The sequence below is a fragment of the Mustela nigripes genome, chromosome 9 (genome assembly GCF_022355385.1).
Source record: "Mustela nigripes isolate SB6536 chromosome 9, MUSNIG.SB6536, whole genome shotgun sequence".
Classification (NCBI taxonomy): Eukaryota; Metazoa; Chordata; class Mammalia; order Carnivora; family Mustelidae; genus Mustela; species Mustela nigripes.
In genome coordinates, this window is record NC_081565.1 from 48630561 (window position 1) to 48636841 (window position 6281).

The following is a 6281-nucleotide window of genomic DNA, read 5'->3' on the forward strand; positions in this document are numbered from 1 at the left end:
GCAAAATCGAGTCCCATAAAGGAGCTACCCGGGCATGCGTATGATCGTGCACAGAGGGCGGGTGGGGCAAGGACAGGGGCAGAGTACTTGTCCACAGTCTAGCGCCCAGCTGCTTTTGGCCCATCATTGTGCTAAACAAGGTCAGGTGGATAATTCATCGTAAAGATGTATGAAGGTGTCTGAGGGCGGGATCCTGGCATTGCATAGAGCCCCTACCGCTCTTCCCCTGACTTGTCACTGACTCACATCCTCACACAAAATGTGGACTCTGAGGTCAGACAGCCTTGGGTTAGTATTTTAACCAGACCATTTACGAACTCTGTAACCTTGAAAATTTTCAAGTTTCTGCGAACTTGAGGCCATTCACTCGTAAAGTAAGAACAGGTTTCTTACTGTATGGTGATACCTGACATACAGGAAGTCACTAAATGGGACTTTTCTACCACCCCCACTACATCTCCTGTCCCTCTCTTTCTGTTCCAACCTCCTTCTTGTCCCAGCTTCACCTCAAGCCTCACAGACATTGCTGATCCCAGGAAGAGAGAGACACTAACAGCAGGTCGGTCTTGAAGTTGACGCTGCAAGTTTCTATCTCCATTTCTACAGAAAAGCAGAAATACGCTTGAAGTGAACAGATACCTGAAAAAAGGAAGAAGGAGCAGAGAGTTTCATCCTGAGGAGAGGCAAGTGTGGAATTTTTCGTTTTTCACAGGCTGGAGACCCAGGCTTTCCAAGGAGCAAGGGAGCGAGACTGACATTACTTTGATTTTCATGGAAATTATCGTTTGACTTTGATCTTGAGAGAATGTCACTGAGCCAAATGTTGAGATTTAGGTTTTGGGGGAAGGGACTTGGGGGAAAGTGTGGAGGCTGTGAGAAAGAAGAGATGAAAAAAAGGAGATTTCGTTCAGAGAGGAATGCGTGTGTGTGTGTGTGTGTGTGTGTGTGTGTGTGTGTGTAACCATGCGGTGGGAGAGGGTGGGGCGGGTGGATCCAGGAACAGGGAATTCCCTTTTCTTTTCTGCCATAAAGAATTCAGGTTTAAAGCAGGAAAAGTCTTAAAGAAGCTGAAAGAATACTGTACTTAATTCCCTCAGTTCCCTGCTAGTTAAAAACACAGGAAAGAAACATGGAACTGAAGAATGTCTAGTAAAACAAGCTCTGTAAACCTCTTATTATCATATTTGTGGTTTCTGGGGTATGACTTTAATACCATCTTTTAAGATGTTGCTCACTTAAAGCAATTGTGTTTAATTTTAAATTAAATAAAAAACACCTCCCAAGTATTTCTTTTCTCCCTTTAATTAATTTTCCATTTAAGTATATGATCTCTGGGCTGAAGAAACTCATGCCCTGAGAGGAATGCATACTTTTAAGTATTTGCATGCTTGAAGAGATCTATTAATTATGTAAAATAACATGAAGAAAAAAACCAGTGCATTGTAGGAGCAGGGATCCCTGCAAAAGTCCTGGGTCCCAGCTGGTCACAATGGGCTGTGTGACCTTGGGTGAAGTCTTTGACTTCTCTGAGCGTTAACTCCGTCATGTGGATTACATCAAGTGTGAAGGTCCTTTCAGCTCTCAAAGTTCTTATCATAACCAGTCTTAAGGTGACTATAACCTATAATGCAAAGCTAATATGACATATGAGAAAACCATCCACTTCTTAGAGACTGTGGAGCTTAATTGCATAAACAAATTAACTTCTCCAAAATGCAATGTCCTTATCTATAAAATGGAAATTACAGTAGCATCTCTCCTTTTAGACTTGTTTTGAGGTTTACGTGAGAAAATGTGAAGAGCTTAGCATAGCGACTCGCACTTAGGAAGAGCCACAGAGAAGTTAAGTGATTTGCTTCTACAGATCACCCTCTCCTTACTGAAGTTGAAAATTGACACTGCTCCTAACATATCTGGAAAAAAACAACAACAGAAAATCACTGCTATTCTAGCCTTTTTGGTTTTTTGCAGATGCTCAGAAAGTTGGCTGATTAAATAATGCATAAGCCTGACTTAGCCCCCAAAGTCCCATGCCTGGATTTAGCAGTTTCTTCCCACCTGGTGCTAATGAACATGAAAAAGAAGATCTCAACATTTGTCTAATGATGTTAACTAATGCTGCCCCCTGTATGGTGATTATGAGTGGAGCTGTGCTGTGGCTTCAGCAAGCAGGTGGTGGAAATTCTTAATGAAGATTGCATACAGATTATAGCATTTTGGTGTATTTTACGGTAAAATCTGCCAAGGGTTCAAAACCTTTTCCAATGGACTCCCTTATCCTCAGCACAAATAGGGCGGCTTGACGTAAAGAACTACAAGCATGGCATGAGCTAAATAGAAATAGCAGTAGAGCTATGTTCGAGGCCCGATTCAGAATGCTAATAATGATTAAAGCTTCTGTATTGCTTTTTATAAAAGGAAATCTACAAGAGGCAAAATATGGACTTAGAAGACCAAACCTAACTAAATCTACTGGGGTAGGTGAAGACATTTTTTGTACTGGGGAAAGCAAAGTTTGCTAAGAATTAGGAGCTATATACACCTAGTTGCATGTGTAAGTGGACAAGTGAACTTGAAGGATTGGATGTGCTTAAGAAAGATAAAGAAAGTGGTGAATTGATTCCTATACTGAGAGGAGAAATTTATTCACACTAACACTGGCAGATGAACTATTATTGAAAAATGGTTTAATAACAGTGGAACATAGGATTTATTCCAGGGAAAGAGAATGAAGAGGAAGAATTCTTATTCTGTTCTGCTTTGTGTGCTTCACAAGGTCATGATAAGTGTACATGTGATTTTTTTTCACCCATGGCTTCAGCAAGCATATTCAAATTCAATTAAATATATATTTGCTAAATACGAACACCAGGTAAGTAGAAATGAGCAAAAACCTACCTCAACATTTTGGGGGGAAATTTTCCAGGCTTAAGAAGAAAAAGTTGCTTCATGGTAGTTCAAAAGCCTTAAGATTTTTGTTTATGGTCCTTTCTGTTCAGCTTTTTCTTGGTATTTTCTTCTACTAATTCAATTGCTTGAGAGCAAAGAATTTGTATTCAAAATTCCAAATTCTCTGGAATCGCACTGAGACACCACCATTTTATTAGTTGGCAGACCTACTTTGTTTTAATTTAGGAATTTCTTTTTAACCACAGTCCCATATTTTCCTGTGTTTACTTTTCCCTATAAAATGTTTAACCTGTATCTCATTTTCCAGAAGGACAGTGAGTTGATAGTGACGTGTTTGTTAGTGAAGATGGTCTTCCAATGTGACAAATTATGCCCAACCCAGTTAATGGCTCTGAAGATGCTGAAATGATCTTTGCGTTCATTCGTAATCATTGAACAAGGCTGCCTTTTCATTTGAAGCAAAAAAAGTTAATTTATACACCGTTACTATATGCACCAAATACTACTATCGGCATGCACACACAGGGGTCCAACTCTATTCTTTCTTTCTTTTTTTTTTTTTTTAAGATTTTATTTATTCATTTGACAGATAGAGATCACAAGTAGGCAGAGAGGCAGGCAAAGAGAGAGGTAGAAGCAGGATTCCCACTGAGCAGAGAGGCCAATGCGGGGCTCGATCCCAGGACCCTGAGACCACGACCTGAGCCGAAGGCAGAGGCTTTAACCCACTGAGCCACCCAGGCGCCCCCCAACTCTATTCTTAATTATTCATGCTAGCAGAAGGGGGCAGGGACAATGCAGAGCTATACACAAACCAAAACCCTGAAATATTTTAGTTTAGAATGTCCTGCTCGACTTCCCTTTGGAACCAGAGAATTTACCAAAATGACACAGGAACATTTACGTATTTAATGGACACCTGCTGTATACAGATTTCTGAGTGCCAGGGGACCTTATGAAGTATGAAAGGAGTACCTGGTAAATAATTTGCTGAGCGATCAAGTCTCTCAAAAGGAGGGATAGAAACTTACACTGGTGAGGCTATCTAGAGAGAAAAAGGCAATAATGGGTCAACTCATACCAAGGAATTGCCAGAAAAAAAAAATGATGTGGTGAGGCAGGGAAATACAAAACAAGCTTTTTGTCTTGACTCCAGAATTGAAGGGACTAGTGGGTAAAGTTTTAAGGAATGGACAAGCAAGCAACCAGGTCTCCAGAAAACTGCAGAGCAAAAAGCCCAAGTCAAGTCACCACTTTCTGGTTCAGGAGGAGTTGTGGTAAGTCACTTGCCGGATCACAGTGTGTCAGCCCCAGAGCAGAGGCTAAAATTCCTGTTTTCTGATCCTTCATTCAGTAAAGAGATAGGGTCCTGGTCTCCTTTGACTGGATTAAGTTGCATTCCTCCATGGAACCATTTTAATAACTATTTTGACTATAGTCACACCAGACACAACAGGTTAAATCAATTTCACTGACTGGAGTAACTGGGTTTAAAACTATGACCACAAAGTCAGCCAGTGTTCCAGTCACACTCAACAATTTGCTATTCATCATCTTCCCCTGGCATTATTTCCTTAAGAGCTGGAAGTCAGCTGGAATGCATCAATATGACAGTACAAGTTGTTAAAAAATTTTTTGACAGGAAGTAGGGTTTATCAGTGGGTACAAATAAGAAGGGAGTAGTGCTGATGTTCCCATGAGTGCAGAGCCTGTTATTTGTCCAGAAGGTCATGACTCAGGATACATTTGACCCCACAGCCATTGGGGATAAGCCATCTTCCAGGCACCTTGTCTCCAAATTCATCCACATTAAATTTAGGAAAGCCCCACTTCTTGGAAATGTGGATCTTTTGGCAATCAGGGAACTTGAACTTGGCCCTGCAGAGAGCCTCAATCACATGCTCCATGTTCTTAGGTGGGTACAGATGGGCATGATGACTTGGCCAACACGGACCCTGGCCACTGCACCCTAGGGCTTTCTAAAGGCACCCCCACATACCTGTTTGGAGACTATCCTGGAGTATGGGGTCCAACATCAATGTCTGGAAAGGCTATCTCCAAGGTTCCTTGGGACAGCCCATTCAATCAGCAGGCTACATACACTATCAAGGAAGCTACTGTGTGCAGCCATTGTACACTGGGCCCCCGTGGGGAAAGAGCACAAGTTATTAAAATAGAGAACATTTTTCTTCCAACTGGGAAATAGTCACATCTTTGATGGCCCAAATGCTTTTAACCACCTCAAAATCCACTCAGACATCTCCTTAGTCTCCATAATTCAGTAACTAAAGGGGAAGAGTCAGAACCCTTAAAGACCCTGCTGGGCACCACAGCCAGCATCTGTTCTGATTGGCTGGTGCTGGTGCCACTATTCCTTCTGGCTGGTCTGTGCTGGGACCAGCATTTATTCTGATGAGTTAGTACCAAGGGTGTGCCAGTGGTTAAGAACTCTAGTAGACCTACATTTTCCCTTCCTTGCTTTTGTTCACACAGTTCCTTCTGCCTTGAATGATCTCTTTTCACCGATTCACCTTGTACCTCAGGTTGGCACAGGGAACTAGCTTCTGGGGGTTGGTGAGGCATTCTCTAGAAGGCTGTCATCTGAGACTGAAGCTTAAATCCATGTGGCTGGCCATCGGGAAGGCTGGCGGCACAGGCACAAGAAACAATCAAAACCTTGTCTGTTCTTGCCTCTCACCTTGGTGAAGAGAGTATTCCTCAGAAGCCAAAGCCCTTTATCACAGAGCTAAGCTTAGTACATGGCTGCCCTGGAAGTCAGAAAAGCTAAAGGAGAATGCAGGGCAAAGTAGAGTGATCACAGGCTTGGCTGCTGCTTCACACCAACAAGCTAAGTTAGCAGATCAGCAATGACGTGTGTGCACTACAAAATGGCTGCTGCTTCCCTTCTGCCATAAGGGAGAATCTCCCTTGTGCCTCACCCTGAACAGAAACACGGAAGAATGAGGATTCTGGGGAATGTAGGTCAGCCGAGCCAAGTTAACACATGACAAAGCCCTCACACCTTGGTATCAAGGCTTAGGTCAAGTGGCATCTCCTACCTATATCCCCCTTTCTTCTGGCCAAGCTGGAAGTTCTCATTCCCTCCTCTGAGTCCCAAAAGCTCTCTAGCAAAACCACATGGTGGCATTTCACATGCATCCAGCATTTTCACTGTTAGTCTGCCCATAGTATTTCCACAAGACTGTAGCCTCCTGAAAGTAAGGATCTGAAGGTAGTTACACTGCCTAACACATAGCAAGTAGTTCATAAACCTTCAAGGAATGAATGAGAGAATGAATGAATGAATAATGAACTAACTGACCAGACACTGAGATGCTGTGGGAAGCAAGATTCAAGGGCAGTGTATTCAT

General features: G+C 42.4%; 1 non-coding gene across 1 annotated transcript; it reads right to left on the bottom strand.

Annotated features, from left to right (window-relative positions):
• Window positions 1-4959: 4959 nt before the first annotated feature.
• Window positions 4960-5094, bottom strand: LOC132025265 (small nucleolar RNA SNORA70). Its single transcript, XR_009406520.1, has one exon. It is a non-coding gene; the product is annotated as a small nucleolar RNA SNORA70 (small nucleolar RNA).
• Between the last annotated feature and the right edge of the window lie 1187 nt (window positions 5095-6281).